Source organism: Anopheles merus, chromosome 3L (genome assembly GCF_017562075.2).
Source record: "Anopheles merus strain MAF chromosome 3L, AmerM5.1, whole genome shotgun sequence".
NCBI classification, from domain to species: Eukaryota; Metazoa; Arthropoda; class Insecta; order Diptera; family Culicidae; genus Anopheles; species Anopheles merus.
The window spans coordinates 28,557,261-28,577,438 of record NC_054085.1 but is presented as its reverse complement, the minus strand read 5'-3'; positions in this window follow the sequence as shown (position 1 = coordinate 28,577,438).

Here is a 20,178-nt window from a genome sequence, read left to right as displayed (position 1 = left end):
TGAACAAGAACATTACTATTCAGCTGATGAAGAGTTCCGCTGAAGAAAGTGAAGGAGAAATTGGCAAACATCATCGTCCACAGTTACTACTCAAGCCACTCCACCAATGCCTGCATCTTCTGCTACCCGTGAAAGCGGAAAGCTCGAAGAATTCGTAGGCACCAGCCAGGTTTGAACCGTATTGGTGAATTAAGGGGGGAGATGTTGCATAGTAACACGCATAACGCAGTAACATTGCAAGACTCGATCAGAGTACACATTGAGTGAATAAAGACGATTCCATTCTGAACTAAGGAATAAAGCAGTTGTGTTTTTCTCAAGATATATTCCCTGCGACATATCATAAATATCATGAATAATGGCAGCCCCAATACCACGATGGGCCTGAGTTTTCTATCCGACGTTGTCGGCTTTCCTACTGTCCTCAAGCATTTCCTTCTCCTCCTCCTCCTCCCTCCCCATCATCTCCCTCAACACCTAGTGTGTAACGCATCGAAAATGCGCAACCAGGAAAAGCGCCGTGATTTACGCGCTCTCTAATTTACGCACGCTCTTTGTTTCGGCTCGCCGCACCGTTCGATCGGTCCCGGGGGAGATGCTTTTGGTGCTGGTGTTTGATTTGGTCATCGATTTTCTCGTTTTCAGCCGTCGGAGAACATACACATGCGGGCGGGCGGCGGCGGCGGATGCTTCCATTGGTTTGTCGGTGTAAAAAGAGCCCGGAGGCCATATTGCCAGCCTCCTGTGTAGCTGTGGCCACTGCTGCTGCTGCTGCTGCTGCTCTGTTGCTGGGTGTAAATATTCTGCCAAAAACCGTGTGCGTCTAGGCAAAGGAAGCTGTGCCGGTTGTCGTTTAGTTTAATGTTTCGCAATAACAATGAATATGGGTTGGATGGTATGTCGCGGCAAAGCTCTGTCCGCCTCGCAAAATGACAGACACGAATGAATGTGTTTTGGGGATGATTTTGCGCAAAAGTAGGACTTGGGTTGTTTTTATGGCGAACAGTGGGTGACTAGAGGAGGGGGTGGAGCAGTGGGCGATGGAAGCAACATAGTGTGTAATCCTCAATGTGAACAATGCGGGCATTGGATGCGAATACAGAGTGAGAGAGAAAGGAATGGTGTTTGGGGGCCTTTTATCATAATAGCGCAACGCAAAATGTGCGTTTGGTTGCATTATGGGACGCTTAGAATTACAAGTAGGGCATATTTTCATACATCTACAACGTACAACTAATTCTTGAGCTTTTGTCAGTAAAGGTTTTTATGCGTAAAGCTAAAGGATCATCAGTGTGTACCTGGTGAAAGTGAAAATATGATTTTGGATTGTTGATTTCACGAAACTGATTCAGAACACATACGGGTCCTGCGACTGATACCGAACGCATGTCCATCCTTGAACAGAACTCATACTGATGAAGGAACTTACACCAATCCCTCCTAATTGAGTTAGACTCTATACCAGTACTGGAATTGATCCCAAACACATACTGGTCCTTGAACAAATTAGGGTTCCATATTGGTCCTGAAACAGATCCTGACCCCATTTCAATCTCTGATACTACTTCCTTTTTCAATTCGGGTCCAAAAATAGTACCTACATCTGTCTCAGTCATGGAAGTATATAGTACAGGGATTTTCCTTTTATTGCGTTGAGAGGTCCCACAGTATCATATTCAAGTCGGACACTTCGGAACAAGCCCGTCCCGGGTCAATCATCGCATGGTCCGTCGCCCTGGGCAAGGATTGACGATCCGGCTGCGTGGTAATTTTAATAAGTCTAAAAAGACTGTATAGGTCAGCATGACTTAAAGAACGATATTTGTTGCAGTAAATAAAATTGTATTATTTCTATTTACCGGACCTACAGTGACGGCCTGCTAAAGTAGCAAACCTATATTCTGACATTCAGGCTTCCTGGACAGTGCCTTGGGCCACTTTCTGGAAAATTTTCCTTACATGTCGTGAATGACTTTTTTTAGCTATATTTCAGCTAAAATTAAACCCATATCTGAAAAACTGCGGAAAACGTTAATCTATTAAATTCTGACTGTAATTTGTGTCATCTTCTCATCATCTTTCAAAACCCCAAAAACTAAGTCGGTTGTGGCATTTTCCATAATCAAACTGGGTGTCACTGTATGGATGTAAACTGAATAAAAAGCATGCAATCTTCCGTTGGAAAGTAACTCTAAACAGCCTTTTCTGGAATTTTATTATGGCGATTTATTCCAGCCCTTTTGTATAATCAAGTAAAAAGTATTATCATAAAGAGCAAATAAGCTTAGAATTGGACGGACAAATTAAGACAAGACATAATCCTTTATAAAACCAATTCTAAAACAAGGTTCATGCTAAACATATCAATAGAAATAATTCCTAAAAATGTCTCGTTTAAGACAGCTGAACTTTCTGTCCTTTCCTTTACTCATAGTGAGTTCCGTGGATAATAGCTCCAAAACCTCTTTCCCGCGTCTAGTTGTACGCAAACACATGGGCATCGACCAGTAGAGGCACACTGCAGATACTCGATTACATTGTGGGAATGCTGCAAAACAACGATTATGCTTATGCTTCCGTTGTTAGCTGAAATTTTTTTTGTTTTTTGTTTTTTTTATTACTATGGTCATTACATGAATATTTCCCCGCCGTGTGTGTGTGTGTGTGGTTCTGAAAAAGCACAAACGCGTATCTTTAGTTTGGTGTGCATGTGTGTGGACACATACCTACCAGCATCAAAATCATAGTAGCCCACCGGGGATGAGGGGATGAGGTGTTCTGTGCGAGCAAGCACTCGCACGTAAAATGTTCTCGTAAGCTAGAGGCTCACGTTGCCCGGGGATGTATGTTGATGTATGTTGAGCGGTTGGGAGAGTGAGGTGAGTTGTGTGATGCGTTTTCTAGACCGAGGAATGATACCAGCGAATGTGTGTTTTTTTTGTTTATTCACGAAATTTGCCCCAGAATGAGGTTGGAGGTAATGTAAAAATGTGCCAACCCTAATCTGGGCCCGATTTATTGGTAAACCAGGCAGTGGTACGACACTGACGTCCGATGGATCGGGTATCATTTTGCACCCGAGGATACGTGAAATATGTTAGCAAAGCACTAAAATGTCCATATCCTACATGAAGTCATTTATTTATACGAGCATGTAAAATCTCGTTTTACGAGTACTGTCCTTATGAGTTACTACTCTTTTGAGAGAGTGTTTAACTTAAAATACAACAACAATTCAGAATGGTGTTACATGGTCGAAGGTTTGGAATCTAATTTAAGTTTATTTTGTATTAAGCCCGTTTCAATTTGAAAAAAGCTCATTGAGTTTTTTTTGTTGATAATTGTTGACCTTATTAAATTAACTCATATAACAAATGTTACAAAAAGTTTCTATATTTTAAACTTCTTTTGGTTGCTTTCTAACCATTGATTTCCTTCAATTTAAGCTCCTGCACAACATAAGTTGTCGTTTGCAAAGATGCAATTATATCGAAACCATCATATTTTATGCCCGAAAACGTATAATGAACGCTTATTACATTATTTCATTCAATTAGCTAATCATATCCATTTGGGCGATTAGGACGGTGTACCAGCCATCGGAGGCACATTGTGCTGCCACAAATCCGATGGCTTGGAAACGCGAAAGACACATGATTTTAATTTGATTGAATATTCTACACCGTTCTACACCGGGTCGGAAAATTCTCATAATCTGAACACACACACACACACACGATCGCTAGCTTCACACACAACAAGAGGCTCAGCAGCATCAGCTAAAAAAGGATCCATCGCTCGAGGACATCACATCGCCGCACTGTGCCAACACGGATGAGCTGCACTGTTTGTGCAGAAGCTCAGCAACGCACGAACGCACGAACGCACTGCCAGAAAATCAGCCAGGAATGATAGTTCAGTATAATAATGAACGAATGAAAAGAAGAGAGAAAAAAACCCTCCTCGAACACATCAAAATGAAGCGGCCTTGCACCGATGATGCATGCACTGATGCGGATTTGATTCAGTATTAATTCCAGCCTTGCTTGCTTGCCGGAAAGCGGCAAAAGCGATGAAGCAAGCGGGTGGAAGCGAACGGGAAGAGCAAACAAACCCGGACGGGACCTAATCTCTTCCCAAAACCCGACCCCTGTGTGACCCCTTTGCTTTGGGTTGAGCCTTGGTTGGCAGCTTGTTGTGCAGCAAAATGGAAACAAACCCATATGGGCTAATAATGGTGAAGTGGTGTTCAAAGGATTAGTGCCACTTGGGACAGAGGGACATACACAGTGCTTTGCAGTTGTGCGGTACGACATTAATCGGTGGCAATTAATTAGAATATGTTGCACAATGGCATACACGGACTATAGCACACACACTCAAAAATGCTTCCCTTTTAGAGAAGAACGAATGTTTACAAACTTTTATCAACAACTCATGCGTTTTTCCGCTCCTTTCAACACCATCTGTGATCTGTCCTTCTTAGGATACGCTTATCCACCCTTGCTGCTGCGGTTCGTCGCTTACCGATAGTCGTTCTAAAACGATTCTTGCAATCAGACGAAAATAAAAGCGAAAGTAAATAAACATCGTCCTATTTTTCAGGAAGGGTCCCAGATTCTGATTTTTGATCAATTTAAAACAGATAAATCTATTGATTTGAGGCACAAGATTTCACTCCCAAAACGTCTCAGCAACGCATCTCCACAGGTCGGTGAGCGAGCCGGGGGTGATGAGTGTTGGGTTTCGCGACGGTACAAGAAAGGGAAAGCGAAAAGAAATGAAGTGATCAAAGATTCAATTTACATTTCAAATGTGAATTTTTCTTTCGTTTTCCCCCGCGGTTGTTGCCGGACGTTGCCAACTGGAGTTCCCCTGCCTGCCGCCTGACGTCCTTCCGTAACGGTCGGTGTTGTACGATTTTTTTTTTGTTTTGGTTTAGATTTTGCGAGTGTATATGTATTTTTGTTCGCTTTTATCGTGATTTATGATAATGATCACAATACCCTGCGGTGCTGCTTTCCCGTTGTTACGTTACCGAAAACAATCTGTAATTTTCTCATATTAAAAAGTCATAAAGTGCAACTCCACAAACGCCCCCATGTACAGTGCGGGGCGTAAAATATGAAGCACCTTTGGGCTAATTTATTTTATATTGTTTTTGAGTAACTATAAAGTTCGTCCGCTTTTAGTATGGGTGTCGTCAATCGGCTTTCTTTTCCACTGTTTGTAATTTTGCTATGGTGAATGCAACATTGTAATTGAAACCACCAAACATGGTAATTTTTGTGACAAAACGTGTGGTTTTTTGGGGATGGTTTAAATTATGCTTGAATCCATTACGGGCATGATATTGAGTCGTATGAATTGATGATTGTACCATGGGACACTGAAATATGTCAGCTAATAATTTCCCATCGATTAAAAGCAAGCAAAACTGTCAAAAAGGTGGAGAACTGAGTCTCATATGGGATTTGGCCAACAAGCGACGGAGAAAGGGGTTTTCACTTTTGAGGAACTGCTCCTACGGTATCCTCAAAAAAGTACTAAAAAAACACTGGAAATGGAAGTTTTATCCTTCTGCTGTGTGCGCCTAAACATTGAATCTTCAAATTATTGTCTGGTCTAGTCAATGGAACGCAATCTGGGTGAGCAGTACGTCTCAAATTATCATTTGGTTAAGAAATAGAAATAAATAAATATATAAATAAATGTTTGACTCAACAAATTAATAAATGAATAAATATATAAAAAAAAGTCAAAAATAAATAAATAAATAAATAAATAAACAAACAAATAAATTAAGATAATTAAATTGATACATATATAAATTGTAAAATAAATTTAGAAACCAATAAACCAATGAAACATCAGTAAAATAAATAAACACATTAGCGAATAAATCAATAATTCAATAAATCAATAAATTGATAAATCCGTCAAGAAACATATACAAAACACATAAATAAATTAGCCATCTTAACCATGCATTGCCAAAAAAGATGGGAAAAATAATATTAAAATACAAAAATACTTTGAACATTGAATGTATGATCAAATATTGTTATAAAAAAGCACCAATGTTAAAGAACAAAGTACAAGAATATATATCAGCTTATTATTGTAGTAAACCCTCAACGATTTTTTCATGTTTCTTCATGAGCTTATGTGATTGATACTATTTTATCTGTAAACATTATATTTTATGATTAGTTGTGTTTTTGATAGTGTTTGTTATGTTTTCAATATGAATTTAGTATGTTATATAGTATAGTATGTTTCTTTATTTCATGGTTAGGAATAATGCTGTTCCTTTGATTTATCATTGCTAGCACTTTTCCAATGCATGATGTGTATCACAAATCCCCTGCGATATATTGTGTCACACACTGTCGTTACCCAAAGGTGATTTCTACTGCTCCTTGTTTATTGCATCTTTAAAGTTTCGCTTGATTAACCTCCCCGCTGCAGATGGGGGGAGCAGAAGCTTGTTGGCACTGGGGAAAACTCTACCGGCCACAAAACTTTGTCCCACGCCCCGCAGGAACCCGGTAGAGTGGCGCTCATCGCCATGGTAATGCGATTTTAATGATGATTAAAGCACATTAGAATGTCGTTCAAAGTTGGTCGGTGTGCGGGTGGCACTAGCTCCCAGCTCATCGCTATCGCCCAGCTTGACAGTGCGACCGGGCCAGCCACTGCCACTTGACCTGCCGAGCTTGCGGGGAAGCACAAAAAGGGAAAAACCATCCTGTTGGGCATTAACAATTGTCACCGGCAAAAGGTGCGCACCGTGCCACAGGTTCATGCACACCGCCCCAATGAATGTGACGATCGGTTTTTTGGCAAACAAATGAACACAGTAAGGTAGGGGGCGAACAAAAAAATCCTCCTGCTCCTAAAGCACCAGATATGTATGCCTCACGTGCCTTATCCCGACCAGGCGGCCTGTGGGCCGTGTGGCAGCGGCGGGCATGTGACACATCTGCAAATAGCATCCGCCCAGGAGGATCGATTAGCGCAGCCCCCTGCCAGCCGAGGGGCTCGAATGTCCACAGATTTTCAAACAAGTTGTCAAATTCACCCCTACAGGTTCATGAAAAGGGACATTTAATCCTTCATCAAAGGGAACAAAGGCGGAAAACGGCGTGTGGGTTACCGTAAGCGACAACGACCTGTTCCGTGGAAAAGCGTTTCCGGTGATGCGCTCGGCAGTGTTCTGCTGAATGTCTGCTGCTGATCGGTGTTGTTGCCGTCCGGTGGGCTTTGTTACGGTTGTGTTTTATTTTTTTCTCCGGTGTGACACTTCTTGGTTGCGTTTGTATAAATAAAGCAAATTCATTATTAGGTTGGAAAATGCGTCATTGTGTTAAACTACAAGGAATAGATAATAGCATGAATCGAAAGTCAAGTAATAATTAATTGTTTTGTTTTGAATTTTGGATGTTTTGGAATTATTGGGCTTTTATGTTTTTTTTTTGGTGTGGTTTATTTATTAATCAAACAATTTTTTATTGGGTAGGTATATTATTACCATCTTTGATTTGTTTTTTTCTTTCAATTATATTTATGTTTTTCCATGTTATGTTGTTCTGTTAGAATTTTTAACTATTCTCTTTTTATTTGTTGTGTTTTTACCTTTATTTGTTATTTGTATTTCCTTTCTTTTTGACTTAGTTACACATTTAAAATATCTTATTTCTTTCTCAACGTTCAATCTTAAATATACTCATTACACATCTGTATATGTTATTGCAATTTGTCGCCTGGTAACCACTCGGATGAATGGCTTCTCTTCAAGATGGGTGGATTAAATTCAACTCCCATCAAACACCGAACAGCGCAAGGAACCGCCATGCTCACGACAACATTACAACTGCATGCGTCGTGAGCATTAATTGAATCCCAAATTGAGGGTGTAATAGCGTATTAAATAGTTTGGTTTCACAGTTTTAGGTATGTCACCCTCGCGTTCGAAAGTGGAAAAGTGCTTGTCCCTTTAAAATCTCTGGTGCGAGAAGGACGCAGCGAACAGTAAAGCAAGGGAGAAGCAGATAAAACATCCAATCCTGCACCTTCCACCACCGGAACATCGAGTGTGTTTAGATTTACTTTTCCGGGGAGAGTTTCTTCACCCCCTCTATAGGGGAAGGCAGCAAACTTATTTGTGTTTTGATGTGTTTATTTTACGGTTCCCTGTTTTTTTTCCACCAGCCTGGCACGTTCGTTTCACGGTGTGACGCATTTTCTAGTGTCTCTGTGCGCTGCGTACTTACCATCTTGTGAGCAAAATAATGAACACCAGTGCGACACGGAACAGCGTGCGGCCGCTCTGGCTATGGAAAAGCAATTTTTCACTCATTTGCAGTAAGGACGAATTGACATTACGAGCTGAGTTTGAGCAAAGCGGAGCAAAAACCTCCAGCGTAGAGGGAAGCTAGAAGTCGAGCAAAGGAAACCCGCCTCTCCCCGAACAAAGATATCAAAGTCCTAATTTCAATTACAGCAATTGAGCCATAATAACAATAATGAGACAATCGTTCCTCATGAGCTAACAATTTATCTTTTTTTGTTGTTGTTTCGCTGTCCACGCTAACGCACCTCCACCGGCGGGACAGCCAAATTCGTACCCACGATCAAGCGAATGACAGCGAAATGGTGGCTTTGGCTGGAAACTACTGCTCAAATTAGATCACCAATGATCCTCACCATTAGGGCTGAGGCTGTACGCACCAACCCGGCTCGGAGGCTGACGCATGTTGGCCCCCTGTCCGCCTAATGACAATGGTATTAAAGCCAAATTATCACCGAAAGAAAATAATCATTTCCCTTCGGGTGGTGAACCTCGCGCACAGGTTGTTGATAATCTTTGCTGTCGATGAAATGGAAACCATTCCCAGATGCTTAATCCTTTCTGTTCCGTTTTGAAGCAGCAACCTTCCTTTAATCGAATCTACCCAAACCTGCCAGCAACCATGGGGATTATGGACAAGTAGCTGCTGCTGCAAGGATTGCGCCGGAACGCCGCGTACGGTGGACGTTACGATGCTTCCTCGCGCGGGATGCAATCTTCTCGCAAGGCGCCTCATCCCGGCACGATGGTTGTGCTCTTCAATTCGCCAAAAAACTACACTTAATTATACGTGCTGGGAGGCTATGATAGCTGGGTTTTGTGCTAAGCGAACGACATAATTGAGACAAGTTGGGCTCGAATCGGTGCTTTTGTGTGAATGTTTCGGACAAGTTAAATATGCGCGAAATAAAACATTTATCTTCGATCTGCTGCGAATGACAAACGAGCGACCGAGTGGAGCGTGAAGTGTCGAGATGGCTAACGGAGCAGTTTGCGGGGAGTTTGAATTGATTTTAGTGTATGTTTTTTTGTAGTGTTTGGCTGTTAAATTAACAGTTAGCGAATAATATTCTTTTGGAATCTCTGTTTTTTTTTGTGGGCACCTAAGGCTAATTTGATTTAACCTAAGGGGCAAACCTGTATTTTTGAAAAATGTGTGTTTTTGTTCAGAATCAGATCATATCAGATCCACACTTACAATACCATTTGGACCTTGAATATCATATTATTCTTCAAAGGTTCTTGTGTTTTTGAATACAAAACGAAGATGGAAATAAATTGTTTGTTATATTATGCACACTAACAGATGGCATTGATGATAGTTGTGTCAAACCTGGTATACTTTATCATATAAACTCATCAAGGTTCAACCTTTAACTCTTATCTCTAGATAGTCTCATTTAAGGATAATTAAAAACATAATACCTTAGTCAACTCTAATATTTTAGAGAAATGATATTTGCCACAATTCAACGGTTTGTAACGCTTCAGAAGGTATCTTCATTTCATTTGTTTAAATATTTTACTATTCAGCAGATTTCAAGGGCCTTGATGGTTTATTCCGATAATAATAATGTTTAATAACTATCAATGAGCAATCCCTAAAATCATTAAGAACTTTATCTGGAATATTTATGTCGCAACCTAATGCTACTGCTACTGAACAATACTGTTACTGTTTCAAAAGAATCTCGGAATGAACTACGAGTGAAAATAGAGAGAAATTCAAGTTTTGAAGGCATACGCTGTAAAAGTCAGAAAGTGGATTTGTATCATAAATAATAGCAAAAATATTTATGAAAACTCAAATGTAAACACTAGTGATGGGAATCGATTCCGGCCAGCTCAGAAGTTTTTGAAATCGATTCTGTAAACTAGGTCCGGAATCAGTTTCTGGAATCGGTTCCGAAATCGACTCCGAAATCGAAATCGGATCCGGAATTGGTTTCGGAGTCGGCTCCAGGATTGGAATCGGATCCGGAATCTAAATCGACTCCAGAATCGGAATTCGCTCCAAAATCAGAATCGGCTTCGAAACGGCGTTGGTTTTGGCATATTCATAATAATAATGAGCATTTGGATTCAATGATGCTACGTATTGATAGCTGCAAAAACTCAATTCACTAGTAAACGATCCATTCTCATTGAGATTCCGAGACTGATTTCGTTCTAGAATTTCTTCAATTTAAGATCTGATTCCGGAACTAATTCTATTTCTGGAGTCAATCCTGATTCCGTTATCGGAGCAAATTACGATTCTCAGAACAAATCCGATTCTGAAATCGATTCTGATTGCGGAACCAATTCCGATCGATTACGGAGCCGACTCCGGAATCTGCTCCAGAGTCGATTCCGTAACTGGCTCCGGAGTGAACTCTGGGATCGGCTCCGGAATTGAATCCCAACACGGAATCGAAATTGGGTGGGTCCGATTCCGTGCTTCCCCCGCTAGTAAACAACTCTTTTTGCTGAAGATTTGAGATTTTAGTTCAGGATTCATTGTATAAGAAGAAGTCAATTCATTCTTCATATGAGCTCACGGTTTAATAAAACCATAACACAAATGTGTACTGTCTTTATTTTGGACTCCCTAAAATGAATGATTTTATGTTTCATTTCAAATTTTACTTCTCTCCTCTTACTCCTCTTTGCATGTAAATTCTGAATAATAACTTGCTACACTCACTTGCAATTAACAATCGCAGCAGGTCCTCTCAGTCCTTAGTTTATTCTCTTACATCTCACACACACACACACACACTTCCGGAAAAACCTAAAATAAACTTCATATTTATTTTCGCTGCCCCGTCCACCGTAGTACCCCGTCCCACGTACCTCATCATCGCCAATTAGTGGGCGCGTGAACCGACTTCTGTGTGGAAGTTAAAGTCAGCGGCGAAGGCGTGAGCAGAATACGCTCGCCGGAGCGCCGAACGTTCGTCACCCAGCAGGATACGTTCGATGCCCGAAAGGCGTACGTGACCGGGCGTCTCAGGGAAGGGAAGTGTGTGTGTGTGTGTGTGTGTGTGTGTGTGTGTGTGTGTGTGTGTGGTGTGTGTGTGTGTGTGTGTGTGCTGTTTTTTTTTCGTTCGTCCAACCTGTCTATGCTCGCTTTAACCAGCAGGAGCCGCAAGAATTAAACTAAACCACAGCCGACCCAATACCCAAACCCACACAACTGGCCACTTTTTTTCGGTTGCCCGGAGGCAAACGCCGTCACCCCGATGCCGCGATCCCCTGGCGGCGGGTGGGCGCGCTCCTTCGTTTGACGACTTGCCGTTCGTCACCATCATTGGGTGTCACTTTCAACGGTGACGGTTTTGTTTGGCGACGGATTCGGTTCGGTGCTAGATTGATCTTGTTGGCTTTCCGAAAACCCACTACCCACTATTATTCATCCGCCTTAGCCTGGGCGGATAGGTAGTGATTATCGACTGGAGTAAATCATAGTGTGGACAAATGGTCGCGGTAGCACGGTTTCGAGAAACACCACACTTATACGCCTACACTTGGCATGGTTGTGTAACATGTAATTTCTGTTCTGTTTTTTGCATGTGTTTTTGGTGTAAGTTGTACCCCACGAGGGTGGTAGTAAAAAACAGTCTTCCTGTTTTTTCCCGCTCGTTGCGAGAAGCATATAACAGCAGCATCCGCAGCAGCCAGTACACAAGCATATGCACCTTCTGGGCAGCGCCGTGTGCACGCTGCACGATCGTTACAATATTAAAACGACACCTCCAACCAGCTCTTCGCTCTTCCGAATGCGTTTTGTTTGTTGATAAGCATTTTACACGCAAATGAACGCAACACATGTCGCACACTGGCGAGGAAAAAAAACCAAACGGCTTTCGGTTTACTTTTTCGTATTTCGCTTTTCCACCACGCATTCACCAACAAAGTTGACTCCCGGAGGGCAAAAGAAGTTGGGGTGTGTGTGTGTGTTTTATTTTTCTGAAAACTCTTGCGGCTGGGGTTCACTTTTCGGGGCGGAAAACATATCCCTCTCATGCATACGTTACGCGAAGGATACTTTTTTACACACAATTCTTCGTGGAAAACTATTTTCCAGGTAGCGAACACACTCGTGCACCGTCTATCTCTTTCCTGCCCGGTGCGTCGACGATCATCGCATCTGTGGTTTTGTACTACACGCTCGCCAGCACGCTCGGTGGCACTTGGCCATGGCACAGGGTGTTTGCCTTCAGGGTGTCGATGTAATAGAGACTCAATTAGGAATGGTAATAAGGCAATGGTAGAAATTATTATTGTGAACACGCCGCGTGTGCGGTTAAGCAAAGCAGGACCTTTCATGTGGTGGTTACGTTTTTTCCATAAATGGGAAGGAAGCTGGGTTGAGCGAGCCAAATTGTTGGCTGCGGGCTTTTGCGTTGTTTCCACTATGACTGGGGAAGGGGCATGAAAGTGTGCATTAAATGATGGAAAATATTGTAAGAAGTTAACCAAGAGACTTAAGTCAAGGAGCACAAATTGCCAGAGTCCAGATTCGATGTACATCGAATATGATGAATATAACATATGGAGTTATCATTGTTCGTTACCTTCAGCTTCCTTCAACCTAGCACTCAATCTAAAAAGTTGGATCACATTTTTGAGAACGTCTCATAGGAGGAATTGGCAAATGAACCTGAACTAGAGCTGTCTGGTTTAAGATTCAAAATATCAATTCTAACCTTTGAACCTTATATGACCTTTATAAACTGACCTTTAACCTGTGTATGAATCCTTGGATTGTTAAAGCTGCTGGTGCATCATCTACCCGCTAGATACCTGAGGATTTATTGAATTTCGTAACACAGCTAGTTTGTGAATTATTATTGGTATGTATTGACTCCGAGTATGGTTAGTAAGATTCCGTTGCTGATCAAATCCAAAACACCAGTTTCGGAAGGAGGCGGGGTCGGAACCGAGGCCGTCTGGAATCAAAGACAGCCCGAGACGAAGTCATTCGGAGTTAGGAGTCTAGATGAACCATTCGAAGCTAGGTGAAATCGAAGACAGAACTGGCCGATGTCAGAAACTAAGACGGCTTATAAAATATGTTTGAGATCAGGCCATTGATCGGCAAATTGAGACTCGCCAGTTGTAGCTCGTTGATGCCTAAATGGCAGCTCTGGTTTGCTGTAGAACCTCCAACTCTGACTTAGACGTGTTCCGGATGACTTTGAATCTGGCGGGTTGTATCGACTCCTGTCTAGTCCGGAATGGGCTATTCCTAAAAATGGTGATGGATTCTTGGTGATTCCGGAGCTGGTTCCAATAGTTTTGGAGCATAATAGGGGTTGACTTCTGTTCTTTTTTTTGCCAACCTTGTCCATCACTACAGCTAATATGGTACGATTTTGATTTGGTTTTATGTTTGAGTAACATAGTTTTGAAATTTTATTCAACAAATTATTTTGTGCTTTTCATGCTTCATTTTTATGTTTTGTGTTTATGTATTAGTTTAATTTTTTTACTTTATATATTATTTTCGTGATATTTTTATATTTTTTACATTTTTTTTGGTTTTGAAGACCTTAAATCAACTTGCAGATATTATTACATCTGGTTTTTATTTCCTTGGACTAATTTATGAACCTTTGACTATTTGATAGATAGAAGGCTACAATTATGTTCCACTTATGAATTGCTCTGTTTCACTTATCACCTTACCAAACGATCAACTGTCGCCTGAACCTATAAGTAACAGCATTCAACCCAGTAACAATCACACCCACCCAACCTGCTTAACAGATACACGCGAAAGACTAAACATTATGATACTTACCCCGCGTACTTAAGCGACCGTATCGGCGGGTGCGCGTGCGGCTCTCCCTCATTAGCTGTTGGTAATTTATTCCACAAAACCCCGTATCACCACATTGCGGCATATTGCGGGTTGAAGCAAGTGTCGCTCGGTGCCATCGACACAAAGGCGCGCGATTTCTTAGCGCCACTTTTTTTCCCATGGGACGGACCGAACCGCCTGGTACGGATCGCGATGCGCTGCTAAAATGCATACATAATCCCATCAGCGGTCTCAGCGACCGCGCTTATCTCGCAGTCAGACCCTCCGTTTACTCCCCGGCCCCAGTGCGGGTCGGTATTTGCATGTGTCCCGGCGGTGCTGCAAGATGTAACGATATCATAATCAAATTATGAGGATTATCATTAGTCGCGCTCGGTTGCATTGCTTTATCGTGCCAAGGAGCCGTACCCACCGAAGGCAACCATAAAATGGGCTTATGAATGCAAATTATTGCCCAGCGATACATACACGTATCGTATCGCTTCTATCAATGCTAGATGCCCCGGAAGCAGGTCCGAAACGTTCGCAGCCGAAAACTCGCGTCGCTCGTCGAGCGATGGTGCTGAGAATATTCCCATCCGAACGGCCTGCATCATTAGCGCTAACTACCGGAGAGTAACTAATTGGATCATCGGCACCACTCTTCGGCAATTGGGCACTGGGAGATGGGTAACACTGGCGAGCATCCTTGCACGGCTCTACGCTTGGTTCAAAAATTATTACGCCTCACTGCGGCCTCGCCAACAAAGGCCTTGCCTTGCCCTTGCCTGGAAGAAAGTGAGCAAGTACTTAGGCTGCAATAGAAAAGAAATGCGAAAAACACACCGATGGAATGGAAGAAATTTCACGCTCCTTATGGTGGGATCGGTCGAGGACGTAAGGATTAACCTTACGCTCTCGAGGACTCGCGATCCGTTCTAATCCTTTCCACAAACAGCTTTAGTCTGAACGTTTTTCGGTCACCGCCAAATGGCAGTCTCTACATGCTGTGCCGAGTTTGTGTGTGTGTGTGTTTGTGCACAGGTTTTTGGTGCCTTTTCGCCCAAGACGCATCCCAGTGTGGGTGAGAAAATGGAAAGTGAAGGATAATCCAATTTCGATCGTACACAAACATATCCTTGTAGCAGCCCACTGTGCAGTTCGCGTGGCTCGTACGCAGAGTACGAGCTGTCATCAAGAGCTGTCAGAATTCCGTGGCGTGAACGACCATTCTGTTTGGCGCCCATTTTGAGAGCAGACCGATTTGGAAAAGTAAAAATAAAGAAAATTGAACAAAACGCTAAAGTGGTGACCCCGACGTGATCCGTCAATATTTTTCACAATTACGAACGAATTCAAACAATGGAGAACGAGAACGCAACTGTACCGTGTGCTCAGCATGTTTATGCTGGTGAAAGTGTAGCATCATCATCATCATCATCCGCGGCTGTTGCAGCAATTGCTACCCCGCGTCTTAACCCACCAGTTATGGCCGACACCAACATTGACGCATATTTTATGTCCCTCGAGTTTTGGTTTGCTGCATCTGGAATCACCGCCCAACATGACTCTCAACGGTACAATATCGTCATGGCCCAGGTTCCCCCGCAGAAACTTGGTGAACTTCGCACAATTGTCGAGAATACTCCAACTAGTGGAAAATACCCATATATCAAATCAAAGTTGACGGAACATTTCGCTGACAGCCAGCAGCGGCGTTTGCATCGTGTGTTGTCTGAAATGCCCCTTGGAGATTTAAAGCCTAGCCATCTTTTTAACGAGATGAAGCGAGTTGCCGGCGATTCTCTAGGGGACACCTTGCTGCTAGACTTATGGGCAGCTCGACTTCCTGCTCATGCCCAAGCAGCAGTAATTGCTTCGCGTGGTGATGCCGCTGACAAGACGACTATAGCTGATGCTATTGTCGAATCTATGAGCTTACGAAATATTAGCTCTATCGGTCAGGAAACAACTACAACTGCTCTCAATGTAACATCGAGTGATCAACAGATTCAGGATCTTAAATTGGCAATCGACGCATTATCGAAACGATTTGACAAGATCCATCCTAATAACCCCCAAGGTCGATCCCGTTCTCGCGCACGTAGTACGGATGCTGATCGCGCTAGAGACACATCAAATGGGCCATGCTGGTATCATCGTACTTACGGAAGTAATGCTAGAGTATGTCGCGCACCTTGCTCTGTAGGTAATTGGCCTTCTTCCAGCCAGCAATGACGCCACTCTGCTGATGCTGTGGAGGAAAATGGCGAACTTTCCTCGGCAGCCACAATCTGTCGACTGAAAATTGCAGATTGTTCTACTAATATGCAATTTCTTATCGATACTGGAGCGGATGTTTCCGTCGTTCCAAAAGGATTAAAATCAGCCAGAGTAAAGCCTTCGTCTATCCAATTGTTCGCCGCTAATGGAACTGCTATTGAAGTATACGGTGAAGTGTTACTGAAAGTAAACCTCGGCCTCCGTCGTGAATTTGTGTGGTCGTTTCTCATTGCTGATGTCTCAACGGGTATCATCGGAGCAGATTTTTTACGGAAGTTTGATCTTCTTATTGACTTAAAACGTGGCCGCCTCATAGACAACACTACCAATTTAGAGTCACGTGGTTTTCTTACCAGAGATATTGACATTTCGGTGAAAACTTTTTCCGCGGCGTCGCCATTTGTAGATTTACTAACTGAATTTCCACAAATAACACACCTCGCCCCTATGGGTACAACAACTAAGTCTTCTGTTATGCATAGAATTGAAACGACTGGCCAGCCTGTATATGCTAGACCTCGAAGACTTTCACCAGAAAAATTCGAAGCAGCCCGTAACGAATTCGAACTTTTGATGAAATTGGGAATATGTCGTCCATCAAGCAGCAATTGGGCTAGCCCTCTCCACATGGTCAAGAAAGCAGATGGAACATGGCGACCATGTGGAGACTATCGTGCTCTTAATGCTCAAACTGTTCCGGACCGATATCCGTTGCCGTATCTCCAGGATTTTACATCAATGTTACAAGGTAAATGCATATTTTCTAAAATTGATCTACAAAAAGCATTTCATCAAGTTCCTATACATCCGGATGATATTCCGAAAACAGCTATTACGACGCCGTTCGGAATGTACGAATTTTTATTCATGACGTTCGGTTTGCGCAACGCGGCTCAAACCTTTCAGCGATTGATACATGAAGTTGTGCGTGGCTTAGAGTTTGTGTTCCCTTATGTCGACGACCTTTTTGTAGCGTCCAATTCTCTCGATGAACATAAACAACATCTGAGACAGTTGTTTGAGAGACTAAATGATCACAATCTGACCATTAATGTAGCTAAATGTGAATTTGGTCGCGATAAGCTCAATTTTTTGGGTCACGCTGTATCTGCTGAAGGAATTCGCCCATTACCTGATCGTGTACTAGCCATCCAAAACTTTAACCTTCCGTCGACAGTAAAGGAACTTAAACGATTCCTGGCAATAATCAATTTTTATCGAAGGTTCATTCCTCATGCCATTGAAGCTCAAATTCCATTATTGAACATGATCCCGGGAAATAAACGAAACGACTGCTCTCCTTTGTCCTGGACTGACAACACTCTTGCAGCTTTCGATCAATGTAAACAACAACTCGCACAAGCCACCTTATTATCTCATCCTGCTAAATCTGCTGAGCTTTCTCTTTGGGTTGATGCCTCAGACATTGCCGCTGGTGCTGTATTACATCAAATTGTGGAGGGAAACGTTCAACCCCTGGGATTCTTTTCCAAAAAATTTGATAAAGCGCAGCTGCGGTATAGTACTTACGATCGAGAATTATCAGCAATATATTTGGCAGTGCGTCACTTTAAGTATATGCTGGAAGGGCGCAGCTGTCATATTTACACTGATCATAAACCCATTATATATGCATTTCGCCAAAAACTCGACAAAGCTTCTGATCGGCAAGCCCGTCAACTAGATTTCATAGGCCAAATAACTACTGACATACGCCACATAAATGGTACAGAAAATATCGTCGCCGATCTGCTGTCTCGCATATCAGCTATACACACATTGCCTTCGATGGATTTTGTTGCGCTGGCAAATGATCAAAAAAATGACGAGGAACTCCGCAAGATATTGCAAGGTACAACTGAATCGTCGCTGCAATTAAAATTAATTGAGATTCCAGGCAGTAACACACAATTATATTGTGATTGCTCTACTAATCGTATTCGGCCGTATGTCACACCATCATTTCGAAATATTGCGCTGCGAGCGGTACATAATTTATCGCATCCTGGGACACGAAGCACAGCCAAATTGATGACCGAAAGATTCGTTTGGCCAAATATTCGAAAAGATAGCATTGCCTTTGCGAGAAGTTGTATACAATGCCAACGTTCAAAAATATCAAGGCATACTCAATCACCATTATCCCAATACCCTTCTCCAGACGATCGATTTTCCCATATTAACATCGACATAGTTGGTCCTTTTCCAATCAGCAGAGGAAATAGGTACTGCTTGACTATAATCGATAGATTTACTCGATGGCCAGAGGCTTTACCTATTCCGGACATGACTGCTTCTACAATAGCTGATGCTCTAGTTTCGGGATGGATTGCGCGTTTTGGTGTACCGAAATATATTACTTCTGATCAAGGTAGACAATTTGAGTCATCACTCTTCTTGGAATTAAACCGCCTGTTAGGTTCAACTCACCTGCGTACAACTGCATACCATCCTCAAAGCAATGGAATCATCGAAAGATTCCATAGAACATTTAAAGCAGCTCTTCTCTGCCACGATAATGAACACTGGTGTGAAAATCTCGCAGTGATACTACTTGGCTTAAGAACAACATACAAAGAAGATATTAAAGCATCACCAGCTGAGATGGTTTATGGTACCACACTTCGTATTCCCTCCGAATTTTTCAACGATATTGGCGAAACAACAAATGAAGCTGAGTTTGTAGCTAATTTACGAAATGCCATGCGATCATTACGCCCCAGACAAACCTCATGGCATGGTTCTCGGAATATTTTTATTCCCACCGAACTAAAATCATGTAAATTCGTCTTTATTCGCAATGATTCCATACGACCAACACTTTCACCACCGTACGAAGGGCCTTATGAGGTTATGGATCGAACAGAAAAAATCTTCAAGGTCAACGTGAAAGGTCGTACAGTATCTATATCAATAGACCGCCTCAAACCAGCCCACATCCTACAAGAATCTTCTGCAAGTGTTCCTGCTCCACCTACCAGTTCTTCTGAGTTACCACCGACTAGAACCACTCGTTCAGGCCGAAGAGTGGTGTTTCCTACCCATCTTCAACAGTACGTATCCTAGTCTGGAAGGGGAGTACTGTAGCAGCCCACTGTGCAGTTCGCGTGGCTCGTACGCAGAGTACGAGCTGTCATCAAGAGCTGTCAGAATTCCGTGGCGTGAACGACCATTCTGTTTGGCGCCCATTTTGAGAGCAGACCGATTTGGAAAAGTAAAAATAAAGAAAATTGAACAAAACGCTAAATCCTTTTTTTCCGGCATTCCCCCGGTGTGCTCTCCGGGGTCTGCCTGCACTGTCGATGTGAAAACCGACCGACATCGGCTACACAAGCCGGTACCTAATCTAATAACGTCTCCAACAAACGATGAGAATGACGATGACGAGTCCAATTGCTCGCATGGCTGGCGCATGTATGAGACTAGGGAAGGAAATTTTCTGGAACGTTGAATTTCTTCGTTTTTTTGGGGTATATTGAATTGATTGTTAGTACGATATGGGAAATAAGAAATGTGATAAAAGAAAAATTATTAGAATATTTTTTTGTAGATTTTGAGTTTACAGTGTAATGAAAAATTTAAGGAAGTAAGTTATGCAACATTTATTTTTATCCGTTATGTAAAAAAAAACTTTTAACTTTTCAGAGCAATGAATGTTTGGTTGGATGATAAAATACTTTAAAAATGTGTGATATATTTTTTCACATCGAAACGTTGAAAAGTACATTAGTGGTTTGAAAGTATAATTCAAGTT